Below are 13,865 nucleotides of genomic sequence, written 5' to 3'. Positions count from 1 at the left end.
AGTTTAAATCCTTGTTAAACGCGCAAAATGGGGATCTTAAAGTAATTTTGATGTAATAACTGCATTAAACAGCTACCTCATCTAGGACTGAAAAACAAAGGGAGGAACAGTTGGAGTTATCCGAGCCTAAGAAGTCTGGAGGGATCTGGAGGAACTATGCCCTGATTCTCTGAGGAGAGGGTGTTGCCTGGTGCTGCTGGTTTCTCAGGTGCTCCCAGGAAGGGCCTGGAGGAGCCAGGTTTGGTTGAACTCTGCTTGGCACCTGGTGCTGGTGCCTCTCAGGGAGTGCAATGAGGCTGGTTCTGGCAGTTTAGAAAGAAGTGGGAAGGAACCAACTGCTGTGGTCAAGAAGGAGCAAGCCATAGGAAAGAGGAAGTTCCTGCCTTCCATTTTCCCTTTAGCACCTCCTGTTGATAGATCCTAACAGGGAGCTGGCTGGTAAAGGTGAAATGGGGTTGGTGGAGTCCAAGCCCCAATATCACAGAGCCGGGTAAAACAAGGCAGGTGTGGAGCTGACAGACAATAAATTGGCACAATCTAAAAGATGTTTATTATATTTTCCCAAATATCCGGATGTATTTAGTAGGAAGATTTTCAGGTTATCTGATTTATCATATCAACAATCCTAGCAATAGCTAACGTTCTTTTTTTTTTTTTTTCTCTTCTCAGTGTATACTGTGAGCCAGGCACTAATTTAAGCACTTTACATGAACTGCTTCCTAAAGTTGTATAAGGTGAATACTGTCATCATTACTATTCCCTTTAACAAGCAAGGAAACTGAGCCACAAATAAATTAAATAATCCACTCAAAGCCATACAGTTTGTAAGTGGTGGAGTTAGTGTTCTAATCCAAGCATTCTGGGTTCCATAACCCACATTCTTAATTTCTTTATTATGCTGAAAGTTTTTCCCTATGTCCAACCAAAATCTCTCTTCCTGTAATTTCTACTTAATAGTTCTGTTTTTGTCTTCTTGCAGGAGAACACCTGTTTTTCTCTTCACCTGCATGACAAGCATGCATATATTTGAAAAACGTTTTCATGTTCTCCCTGCTAAGTATCTGTAGTTCTTCCCTCATATTTGCCGTGACACAACTTTTAGACCTTTCACTGTAGTTGTCATTTGTCAGCTGCATATACTCTGACTTTGCTCTTTAAAGGTGGGGCACAGAGTTGTCACACAACCTGAGCCTGTATTGATATTTTGGATAACTCTGTTACATTCATGGTTCATTGAGAGCGGAACAGCCTCTCCCTTCATCTCCCAATATAGGCAGCTGGCTCCCTAGCCTACCCCAAAACAGCCTTTTAAATATGAACCGCTGTACCGGCTCTCTACCATCTTGTATAATTTGATTGACTTCTTTTATTGTGAATGCAAGCCTTCATATTTAATCCTATTAAATTGTATCGTGTTGCTTTTGGTAACTGTTGAGATCTTTTTTTTGCCAGATCAGATCTAAAAACGTTGTATTTTCTGTCCTTCACAGTTTATAATTCCAAAGGTTGACAAGCAGTCTTTGTATGTTTTCATTATGTCTTTGGTAAAAATGCTAAAAATGTTAGGTTTGAGAAGCAGGCTCTGTGTTACACCACTATAGATATTTGGTCGATGGAAGTTTGGGGTGAAGAGTTTTGGTTATTCTTTCTGCTAAATGGGTGGAGGAGCTATCTGGAAAGGGCACTATCTTGGCTGTCAGTGAGGGGAGGAGAGCGTCAAGGTTAAGGGTTGGCCATTGGGCAGTCAGTCACCCTAATAAGGGACCACTTGGCTGAAGTAAAATGATCTGGTGGCTGTAGAAGGGAAAGAGCGCATATCGCACAGCACGCTTCTGGGTTGAGGCCTCTGTTGACAGCTGTGTCAGCTGCCCTTTCTGTCCTATTTAAGGGCCGATTTCTCTGAAGCCAGTGCAGGAAATGCCAGTGATTCAGCCTTGCAGATTTCTCTGCCTTACTGCAGCTGAGGACTGGTTTGTATGATGAGTAAAGACTGTGTATTTCAGACATGTTTATTTGATCACTTGAGTGCCTTCCTGTGACTGGCCAGACACCCTTGTTTTGCAGGTTGTCAAGTTTTTGGTACCCTGTGGCACAGTGGATGCAGCGTGACCCCAGCTCTGGGTCCTTTGCGTGGGAAGCAACTGTATTCTGCCCTGTAGGTGGGCATTTGTCAAGTGTCTGACTTCTGGATGGCCTGTGAGGGGCAAGGTAGTAATAGCTTTTACCTACTTTTCTATTCTTCCTGTGATGTGATGGTCTGAGTTTGAGGGAAATCTCTGGCTTGCTGAGAGTTTGCCACTGAACCCCTCATGAACTGCTGCAAAGTGGACTCTGTCTTGTTGCTGACCTCTGAAGCCCAGTTTCTTTTGGTAGTGAACAAATAAGTAAAGAGTTTATCTCTCTCTCTCTCTCTCTTTTTTTTTTTTTTTTTAAGATTTTATTTATTTATTCATGAGAGAGACAGAAAGAGAGGCAGAGACACAGACAGAGGGAGAAGCAGTTTCCATGCAGGGAGCCCGATGTGGGACTCGATCCCAGGTGTCCAGGATCAGGTCCTGGGCTGAAGGCGGCACTAAACCCCTGAGCCACCCGGGCTGACCGAGTTTATCTCTTAACGTTTTATCTCTTAAAGAGCTGAGTATATAAAGAAGTGTATGATACAGGAGTTTCCTCCTCACCAACTGTTTAAACCTACAGATACTTTACAGGAATAATAAATATATAAGTTCAAACCTATTGATACTTTTTTTTTTTAAGATTTTATTTAATTATTCATGAGACACACACACAGAGGCAGAGACACAGGCTGAGGGAGAAGCAGGCTCCATGCAAGGAGCCTGATGTGGGACTCGATCCTGGAACTCCAGGATCATGCCCTGGGCCAAAGGCAAGCACTTAACCACTGAGCCACTTGGGTGTCCTTTTTTTTTTTTTTTTTTTTTTTAAAGATTTTATTTACAAACCTATTGATACTTTATGAGAAAAATAGAACAAATTATATGTTTCGCTTAGATTCACCAGTTGTGAACATTTTGCCGCATTTGCTCTCTATCCTTTATTTTTCTGAAACTTTTGACTGTTAGACATGAACATCATATACTTCATCCTAAATATTTCAGCAGTGTTTCCTAAAAACAAGACTATCTTCCTGTATAGCCACAATACAGTTAGCACTCAGGAAATTTAATTTTGATTCAATAGATCCAATGTATAGTACTTGTTCAGACTTCTCAAATCTTCCCAGTGATGTCTTTCATAGACTTTTTTCCTTTTTTTTTTTTTTTTAAGATTTTAATTATTCATGAGAGACACAGAGGGAGAGGCAGGCTCCCTGTGGGAAGCCCAATGTGGGGACTTGATCCCAGGACCCTGGGATCACTCCCTGAGCCGAAGGCAGATGCTCAACCACGGAGCCACCTAGGCGTCCCTCATAGACTTTTTCAAATCAGCCTTCCTAAGAAGGATCATGCTTACATTTAGTTGCCATGATTTTCTTGTTATCATGCCCCTTGAACAATTCTCTAGTCTCTTAAGTGAATTTTTTTTTTGTCTACCATAGTATTGACATCCTTAAAGAGTTTAGGTTAGGTTATTGCAAAATATTTTTCTTTCTTTCTTTTTTTTTTTTTTAAGATTTTATTTGCTTATTTATTTGAGAGACAGAATCTGAAGAAGTGCAGAACTTGATGAGTAGGTTGGTCCCACAACTGCCAGATCATGACTTGAGCTGAAACCAATAGTTCAAAGCTTAACTGACTGAGCCACCCAGGTGCCCCCAGAATATTTCTTTCTTTTTTTTTTTTTTCTTAATTAGGATTTGTATGATTGTTTTCTCTTGATTAGATTCAGGTTAAACATTTTAAGTAGAGCGGGCAGCCTGGGTGGCTCAGCAGTTTAGCGCCGCCTTCAGCCCAGGGCCTGATCCTGGAGACCCAGGATCAAGTCCCACGTCAGGCTCCCTGCATGGAGCCTGCTTCTCCCACTGCCTGTGTGTCTACCTCTCTCTCTCATTAATAAATAAAGTCTTAAAAAAAAAATAACATTTTAAGTAGAGCTATATAGGTTAATAGAGTAGTGAAAAATCCTGTATTACACACATGGACTCAATACTCAGTTTTTCATGACCATATATAATTGAGCATATGATTTTGTTGTCTAGTATGTAAGCCTACTAGAAATTGAGAGAAGAGGGAACTCAGTAGGACTGGGAATAAGTAGGAAAGACTTTCACAGGAACATGGATGGAATTTGAGGTAGTTAGAGTATGGTTAGATAAGATGCTGTTTGGGTTTCCTATCCCACTATTAAGATTGTATATTATGAAAAATGAATTTTTTCTTCAGAGCTTATTTTTAAAAGATTTTGTGGGGGTGCCTGCGTGGCTCAGTGGGTTAAGCATCTGCTTTCCACTTAGGTCATGACCCAGGGTCCTAGGATTGAGCCCCACATCAGACTCCCTTTCCCTCTGCCTGCCACTCCCCCTGCTTGTGCACTCTTTCTGTCTCTCAAATAAATAAATAAAATCTTTAACCAAAAAATAAATAAATAAAACATTTTATTTATTTTAGAGAGATTGAGAATATGAGTAGGGGGAGGGGGAGGAGAAGGGGCAGAGGGAGAGAGAGAATCCCAAGCCAACTCTGTGCTGAGCATGGAGCCTGATGCAAGGCTCGATCTCATGACCCTGAGATGGAGCCTGATTTGGGACTCAGTCTCAGTACCTTGAGATCATGACCTGAGCCAAAATCAAGAGTCAGACGCTTAACCATTAACCAGTTGAGCCACCTAGGTGCCCCTCCTCTTGAGAGTTTAGAGCTCTGTATCTTCTGTGGTGTTTGTACTACTGGGAATCCTAATTTTTTTTTTTTTGTTTATTTTATTTATTTATTCATGAGAGACACAGAGAGTGGCAGAGACATAGGCAGAGGGAAAAGCAGGCTATCTGCCAGGATTCCAATGCAGGACCCGGTCCCAGGACCCCAGGATCATGACCTGAGCCAAAGGCAGATGCTCAACCACTGAGCCACCCTGGTGCCCCTGGGAATCCTAATATTTTAGAGCTCTGTCTTTGGCTTCAGGGCCCAGCATTTTGCCCCTGCCTAACCTTGGGGAAGTTTCTTCACTTGCAAACTAGAAAGAATATTAATAACTATTTAAGAGGTCATTGTGATGCCCAAAGTGTAGTATTGCATACATATTTGAATTAAAATATTTGAATGCCTTTAAGTGGGGACAGTGTTCTGGGTTCTGCCAATTGCTCCACTGGAGAATCCATTTCTTTTACGTGCCTGACTCCTGAAGGTATTTAAATTTACCACTGCAAAATAACTGAAGGCATGGAAATGAGAGAGGCTCGTGCAGAGAGAAGTGGGAAGACTGGCTTGATTAGTTTAGAGTGTACACTGAGATAATGGGAAATAGGTTGAATAAATGACTTAAGGCCATATAATGGAGGACTCAAAAATTAGGCCAGATAATTTAGGTATGATGCTTTAGGGAGAAGAAAGCCATGGAAGAGTTTTGAATAGGAGAAACACACTTGGAAATGAGAGTGGAATGGAGCCTCCTGAGGAAGAACCTTTCCTGGTTTGGAGACCAGAATCCTAATAGGGCAGGGCCTTCCCAGTGCTGACCAAGGAGAGGTGGGGGTGTGGTGTGGTGTGGTTTGGTTTGGCAATCTTACCACAGGAGGCCAGAATTTCTGCCCCAGTGACTCTTCCTGCTCTGCGACTGACTCACCCCGTTGACCTAGGCTGCGTAGCTTCCCTTCCGGTTGCTGTCTGATCTACAGAACGATGGGGCTGCCTAGGATGATATGAGGCTGAGCTGACCAACAGTGGGTGGGGTGGGAGAATGAAAAAGCATTCCTGCCCCTTTACCCATTCCCTGGGTAGATGCTAATTCTAAGCCAGACCAGGGATCTCTCTGTCTGGGTTTGAAGAAGCTGTCCACCAGGAGGTAAGTTCAAGATGGTTCCTGTCCTCTCTGATTTTTCGTAGATCAGCTTTTTCCTGAACAGAAGCTTTACTCTTTTCCTTTTCCCTGATTCATGTTCTTCATAGTAACCTCCTTTCAGTTATTTGAAGCACAGGGGTTATTGCAGGAGGTTGGAAGAGAGGTTTAATAGACATATATTCTTTGTGTGTGTGTGTGTGTGTGTGTGTGTGTGTGTGAGGGGGAGGTGTCCAGAGGTTTCATTGACCCCTGCTCTGAGGTGGATTATTATCCAGAACTCTTGTGAGCTACGTACTATAATGGCTCATACCCGTAGGGGTGATTACAGAGAGGTATCCTGGTCTTTTTTTTTTTTTTTTTTTTTTTTTGTATCCTGGTCTTAAACCATCATTTCTCAGCTACTGGGTTTCAGAACCATGTAGTGTGTTTTAGTGTCCCAAGTTACTTCCTTTCCCTTTGAAAGACAGCAGTGAGGAGCACAGAAGAGGGAGGAGTATGGATTAGAATAGGTTTGTGGATTATGCTAGAAGTCAGGGTGACTGGATTTCTAGTCCTGACTGTTGGTAACTGGCTATGTGACTAGAGATAAATTGCCTAATCTGGATGGACTGAAGTTCTCTTAATGTAAAAATGAACAGTTTGGATTATATGATCTGGAAGATTCCTTTCAGGGTCAAAATTTATGGTTATATAATGTATGACTGTAAAGCTATAATTAACATGTGACGTATATTGCACATATCTTGTTCCCTTACTTATAGTTGTGGGACACTTAATAATATTTGTAAATTTGTTCTCCTCAAGGTAATTGTGTTCTCAGCCTTTTTTAAAAATTTACTCTGGCGATGCTGCCAATGCTCAGAATATTTCTGGCTTCTAAGCCAATCTTTTGAATATCCTCAGAAGTAGCAAATCATCACTTTTGCTTGGTGGATTCAGTTTTTGGAAACAGCCAAAAGATATTGTGAGCCAGAGTCAAGCAAGGCAGTACATTTTTTGGTGAAGAATGAGTTGTAAACAGTAAGACTTAATTTTTGTGTGTCTCACATGGAGTAGACTTTAAAGGCCATTTCCAAAGGAGTGTTTTCACAAATATTTTGAGTGATGGTAATATTGTTAGAATAAGTAAATAACTTCCTACAGAGACTATTTTGACTGCAGTTTTCATTTGATTTAATATCAAATCAAATATTGGAAATGTTTGTTTAAAATGTTTAAAATGTTTGTTTAAAAAGGTGTCACTTCGGGACGCCTGGGTGGCTCAGTGGTTGTGCGTCTGCCTTTGGCTCAGGGCGTGATCCCAGGCCCGGAATCGAGTCTCGCATCAGGCTTCCTGCGTGGAGCCTGCTTCTCCCTCTGCCTGTGTCTTGCCTCTCTCTGTGTCTCTCATGAATAAATTAAAAAAAAAAAAAATGGTGTCACTTGCTTTATACTCAGTGGTATAAATGCCTGCTTCTCGGCCAAGGTGACTAGATAGTTTGAGAAAATTCACCTTTCTCATGGTAGTCCTCCCAAATCACAAATGGGATTTGAGGGCTGAAAGGGATTGGAACATGCTGGCATAGGACACTAGCTGACAGGGTGTTTGCAGTCCCATCTCCAGAAGACTCAGTCACAAGTCCTTCGGCTGCAGCACCCACTGTGCACCAGCATGCCAGAGCCCATTCAGAGGGCATGGCTCAAGCAGATAGTTTGATAGTTCCAGTCTTTTCGTGGGAAAAAATTATATATCAAGTTACTTCATTGATTTTTTTATTAAATTTAATATTTTTGGTCAGCAGTTGGCTTTGAGAAACAGTGAGGATAGTCAGGGGGATGGAAAGAGGGGGAAAGCAGACAGCCTATCTTGAATGCATTTGAAATAGACTGACTGGTGTACCCTGGAATCTGTTCCTGGAAACAGTGGTCTTGTTGATAACTAGTCAGTAAAATAAGGCGTTCGGCTGTGTGGTCAGAAGATTGTCACTAAGTCACTATATGGCCATTTGAAATTCTTCTTTAGGCCTCATTTTCCTCATTTTGATATTGAAAGAGTTACATACTAAGAGTTCTAGATCTGAGAACAGGTAGGCCTAAGGAGATTTGAGGTGGGAAAGTACCTACTTGTTCTAAGTTCCTTGACTATTAGATCAGTTCAAAATTCAAAAGAATTTTGAATTCCTTTTTAGCCCTTCAGTTATAGTGATTTTGCTTTCTACGTGCAGTCACGGCTGAGTGATCAAACGTGAAGTAGCTATTTAATGGGAAGCAGGCACTAGGAGCTTTCTGCTGAAAAACAATCACAGGACATGCTGGTCCTGAGAGAAGTTATTCCCTAGTAGGACCTATTGTTTGAAGGAGTTGGGGGTGAATTTCATCCAAATGGACAGTGTGGATATTGTGATTTAGGAGATTTAGAGACTTTGTTCCCTGCTGTGGTTAATTTCAAGTCTTTCTCTAAAGGGATTCTTTTAATGATCGGTGCAGTGGACTTCATTTAGAGAAAAAGCCCCAGGTAACCACAATTAGAGGTTAAATGGCCAAGAGCAGAGCTAGAGAGAAAGTGGCCTTCTTAGTTGCTTTTCCATACTTTAGGTTCTATAGTAACCTCAAGGAGAGAATAGGCTGCTTGGTGAGCTCACTAGGCTGGGAGATTTGGGCTCCAAACAGAGTAGGAGGATCTGTAGAATCCACACCTCTTAATCTCCCTATTCCTCTTCTTTCCCTCAGTGCCCTTTAGTTTTAATTAGGATTGTGTAAACATAGTCAGCTTGCCAGTCCCCTTAAAGTGGCAGGTCTATGACATTTTCTGTTGGTCACTCATGCTATGTAGGTGACTTTATTTATATATTTTAAAGATTTTATTTATTCATGAGAGATTGGGGGGGGGGGGGCGCAGAGACACAGGCAGAGGGAGAAGCAGGCTCCATGCAGGAAGCCCAATGTGGGACTCAATCCCAGGACTCCCGGATCACGCCCTGAGCCACCCAGGCTTCCCCATAGGTGACTTTAAATTAGAGGAATTGCCCTCTTTGACAATTTGGCTTCCCTGGCTGCCTCACGGAAAGAATTCATTAGATTAGGGCCAGTTTGCTGTCATTCAGTCAGGCAACATTGTTTAGCACCCACTGTGTGCAAGCATTGTGCTGAAATGGAGCTGGTAAGTGAATGAGAGTGTTTCTGCTTTCCAGAAGCTTCGTCAAGTGAAACATTTGCAGCTAAAGGAGACCCAGAGAGGAATGGAATAAAGTGTATAGAGGAACAAGCAATAGTAGGAACACATAAAGGAGAGGACAGTTGTTTTTGAATTGGGAAAACAAGGAGAGCTTCTGAAGAGAGAAGGCGTTTGAACCAGGTTATAAAATGTGAATTAGGTGTTCAGTAGGTTTAGAAGAAAGAGCATTTTGGAGGAGGTCACAGCATGGGCAGAGGCACAGAGCTTGTTTGGGAAAAGTATTCCTGAGATAGAAGATATTTTAGAGGAATGAGCTGGAGATAGGCTGGAAAGGAAGTTTGATGGTTGGATCTTAAAGAACTTTAAATGTCATGTTAAGGAATTTGGATTTTATTCTGCATGGAGTTAGCTGTTGAAATTTTTTTAAGTTTATTATTTTTTTTAGTAACCTCTACACTCAACATAGTGCTCGAACTCACAGCCTAGAGATCAAGAATCACAAGCTCTTCTGGCTGAGCTAGCCAGGAGCACCCTGAAAAAAAAATATTTTTTTAAGATTTATTTTTAGAGAGAGAAGGAGAGCGAGAGCACACATGAGCTGGGGGAGGGGCAGAGGGAGAGGGAGAAGCAGAGTCCCTGCTGAGCAGGGAGCCCTACCCTGGGCTCCATTCCAGGACCCTGGGATCATGACCCAAGTGGAAGGCACCCAGCATCCCTGTTGACTTTCTTCTTGTTTTTTTTTTTTTTTTTTTTTTTTAAAGTAGGCTCCAGGCCCAGTGTTCAGGAGTTAAAAGTCACAACCCTGAGATCAAGACCTGAGTTGAGATCAAGAGTCAGATACTTAACTGAGTCACCCATGTGCCTGGCCCCCTGAATGTTTTTGATGTGAGGAATATCATAATCCAATCCATGTTACTTAAGTATTAGACTTTTTTTCTTAAAAAAAAACAAAACAATTTATATATTTATTTGAGAGAGTGAGAGCAGGATGGGAGGGGCAGAGGGAGAAAGAATCTTTTTTTTTTTTTTTTTTTTTTTGGGAGAAAGAATCTTAAGCAGACTCTGCACTGAGCTTGGGCTCATCATGGGGCTCGATCCCACGACCCTAAGATCAGGACCTGAGCTGAAACCAAGAGTCAAACACTTAACTGACTATGCCACCTAGGTGCCACCATCTGTTTTCTTTAAGTATAAGATCTTAGATTTAAGGGTTGAGAAGGTGCTGATCCTGGGTCTTGAGTAAAAAGTTTGTCAGGTGTCTCAGTATAACTTGATTCCTCAGTCACATTTGTGAAAGCAGCTCCAAAAGCAAAAAGGCAGAAAATGATCAACATTGTCCCTCTAAACTGAGCTTCTCTACGCCCCAAAGATGAAAGTTTTCTTAGACATATGCCTTCTGTAGTCTTCTTGCTAGTGGGTTGCTTATTTCTGCTAATCCTGTATACAATCCTATACAGATTTCTCACAAAGAATGGACTTTTGATTATACAGTGGAAACCAAAGATGTTTTTTGAATCTGATTGAAAAATAGTATATATTGGGGATCCCTGGGTGGCGCAGCGGTTTGGCGCCTGCCTTTGGCCCAGGGCACAATCCTGAAGACCCGGGATCGAATCCCACGTCGGGGTCCCGGTGCATGGAGCCTGCTTCTCCCTCTGCCTGTGTCTCTGCCTCTCTCTCTCTCTGTGTGACTATCATAAATAAATAAAAATTTATAAAAAAAGAAAAAAGAAAAATAGTATATATTCATCGTAGGAAATAGGAAAAATACAGGAAAGTATAAAGAAGAAAACTAAAATTATCCATAACCCCACCATCTGTAGAAAATCACTTATTCCCATTTTAGTATTTCAGTGTTTTGTACCTCTACATATTTCTGTTTTGCATAGTCCAAAGTCATATATTACCTATAATTTTGTATTCTGCTTCCCAGTTACCATTGTTTTCATTGTATAAACTCATATAAATTTAAAATGTTGCTGAAACTATAAGGATTTCTAATGGCTATATAATAGTTTATCATAGAGGATTTTTATATAGTGCTTTCAGTTTTTCTATTTTGTTTTATTTTTTAGAGATTTATTTAGTCATGAGAGACACAGAGAGAGAGAGAGAGAGGCGCAGAGACATAGGCAGAGGGAAAAGCAGGCTCCTTGCAGGCAGCCTGATGCAGGACTCAATCCCAGATCCTGGGATCATGATCTGAGTCGCCCAACCTCTGAGCCACCCAGGCATCCCTCAGTTTTTGTTTTATTTATTTATTTATTTTTTTATTTTTTATTTTTATTTTTTTCAGTTTTTGTTTTAAACAGTACTGTGATACTTTTATACAAATAATAGAAGTAATGTAACAAATAAGTCCCCTACACTTAACCCTTTATCCTAATTCTACTCTGTAGAGATAACCATTTTTATTTACTAATAGTTTTTATATTACCTTTTTAAATTTTTGTTTGAAAAAGATTTTATTTATTTATTCATGAGAGACACACAGAGAGAGAGAGAGAGGGGCAGAGACACAGGCAGAAGGAGAAGCAGGCTCCATGCAGGGAGCCTGTTGCGGAACTCGATCCCGGGTCTCCAGGATCGTGACCTAGGCTGAAGGCTGCGCCAAACTGCTGAGCCACCCAGGCTGCCCTATATTATCTTTTTTTTGAGAGAGACTGCTCAGGAACAAGGTGGGGAGGGCAGAAGGAGGGTGAGACAGAGAATCTTAGGCAGACTCTTATGGAGAGTGTGGAGCCCAATGCAGGACTTGATCTCACAACCCCAAGATCATGACTGAGCCAAACTCAAGATCGATCCCATGCTCAACCTACTGAGCCACCCAGGTGTCCCTTTATTATTATTAGTTCCTGGTGTAAGTTTGTGTCTATTTTTTTTTAAGATTTTATTTATTCATGACAGAAACATAGGCAGAGACATCGGCAGAGGGAGAAGCAGGTTCCTTGCAAGGAGCCAGTGTGGGACTCAATCCCTGGACCCTAGGGGTCATGACTTGAGCCAAAGGCAGATGCTCAACTGCTGAGCCACCCAGGGGTCCCTATATGTATATATTTTTTAAAGATTGTATTTATTTATTTGACAGAGCACAAGTAGGCAGAATGGCAGGGAGAGGGAGAGGCAGACCTTCCACTGAGTAGAGAGCCGGATGCAGGGCTCAATCCCAGGACCTTGGTAGTGACCTAAGCCGAAGGTAGATGCTTAACCGACTGAGCCACCCAGGCGTCCCTGATTATTTTCTTATGCTATATGCTATATGCTGCAAAACACAGAAAATAAGGTTTTAAGGACAAAAGTAAAAATGACCTGTAATTCCACAACTCAGAAATAAACATTATTTGCTATATATCCTTATAAATTTATATACACAGATTCACACAAGTATACAGGTATATATGTATGTATGATACACATTTGTGTATGTAGTTTAAAAAATAAATTTGGATCATACCATATCAAATTTTATGTCTTTTTAAATTCTACATTGAGTATTTCTCTATGTCATTAAAATTTTAAATATTTTTATTGTTTTTTATTTTTTAAATTTTAAATATTTTTAGTGACTGTATAAGGTTTCATCATGGATGTATCATAATTTATTACTTAATTTTTTCCAGTTTTTCATAATGATTAATATATATATCTTTGTTTATATTTTAGATTAGTTTTATTTCTGTGAATGGAATTATTTGTTCAAAGAACGTGAGTTTTTGGGATCCCAGGGTGGCTCAGTGGTTTGGCGCCTGCCTTTGGCCTAGGGCGTGATCCTGGAGACCCAGGATCAAGTCCCACGTCAGGCTCCCTGCATGGAGCCTGCTTCTCCCTCTGCCTGTGTCTCTGCCTCTCTCTCTCTCTCTCTCTCTCTGTGTCTCTCATGAATAAATAAATAAAATCTTTAAAAATATTTTTTAAAAAAACGTGAGTTTTTTTTTTTTTTTTTTTTTTTTTAGTAATCCCACTTTTAAAATTTTGGGTAAGGGGGATCCCTGGGTGGCTCAGAAGTTTAGCGCCTGCCTTTGGTCCAGGGCGTGATCCTGGAGACCTGGGATTGAGTCCCACATTGGGCTCCTGGCGTGGAGCCTGCTTCTCCCTCTGCCTGTGTCTCTGCCTCTGTGTGTGTGTGTGTGTGTGTCTCATGAATAAATAAATAAAATCTTAAAAAAAAATCTGTAAAATTTTGGGTAAAATGAGCATAACAAAATTTACCATTTTAACTTTAAATTCATGATTTAATTTCAATTCACAATTAAGTGTACAATTCAGTGACATTAAGTCATATTCACAATGTTGTACAGCCATCACCACTATCCATTTTCATCATCCCAGACAGAAACTGTGCCCATTAAACAATAACTCCCATTCCATCCTTCCCCAGCCCCTAATGCCACTCTTTTACCTTCCATTATTATGTATTTGCCCATTCCAGCTACCTCCTAAATTGGACATACAATTGGTGTTCTTTTCTGTCCTGCTTACTTCACTTAGCATAATGTTCGAATATGAACATCTTTCAGGTTCTTTTTACTGCTGAGCCACCTCTGTGTTCCTCTTTTCAGGATCTTTTTTTTTTTTTTTAAGATTTATTTATTCAGAGAGAGAGAGAGAGAGGCAGAGACACAGGCAGAGGGAGAAGCAGGCTCCATGCAGGAAGCCTGACATGGGACTCGATCTGGGTCTCCAGGATCACACCCCCGGCTGCAGGCAGCGCTAAACTGCTGTGCTACCGGGGCTGCCCGTCAGGTTCTTAATATGT

General features: G+C 41.1%; 1 protein-coding gene across 3 annotated transcripts in view; it reads left to right on the top strand.

Annotated features, from left to right (window-relative positions):
• NUMA1 (nuclear mitotic apparatus protein 1) overlaps positions 1–13,865 on the top strand; it is a 75,154-nt gene that overhangs the window by 5,555 nt on the left and 55,734 nt on the right. Inside the window, exon 1 of one of the 3 annotated variants that reach the window (XM_041730102.1) lies at positions 5,786–5,958. The exons of the other annotated variants lie outside the window; for them this stretch is intronic. The gene's annotated coding sequence lies outside the window, so the exon portion shown is untranslated. Of the gene's footprint in view, positions 1–5,785; positions 5,959–13,865 lie in introns of those variants that run through there. 3 annotated transcript variants of the gene reach the window in all.

The sequence above is a fragment of the Vulpes lagopus genome, chromosome 15, assembly GCF_018345385.1.
Source record: "Vulpes lagopus strain Blue_001 chromosome 15, ASM1834538v1, whole genome shotgun sequence".
In the NCBI taxonomy this organism is placed as follows: domain Eukaryota; kingdom Metazoa; phylum Chordata; class Mammalia; order Carnivora; family Canidae; genus Vulpes; species Vulpes lagopus.
The sequence above is the reverse complement of the archived record's forward strand: the minus strand, read 5'-3'. Positions and strand labels throughout refer to the sequence as shown.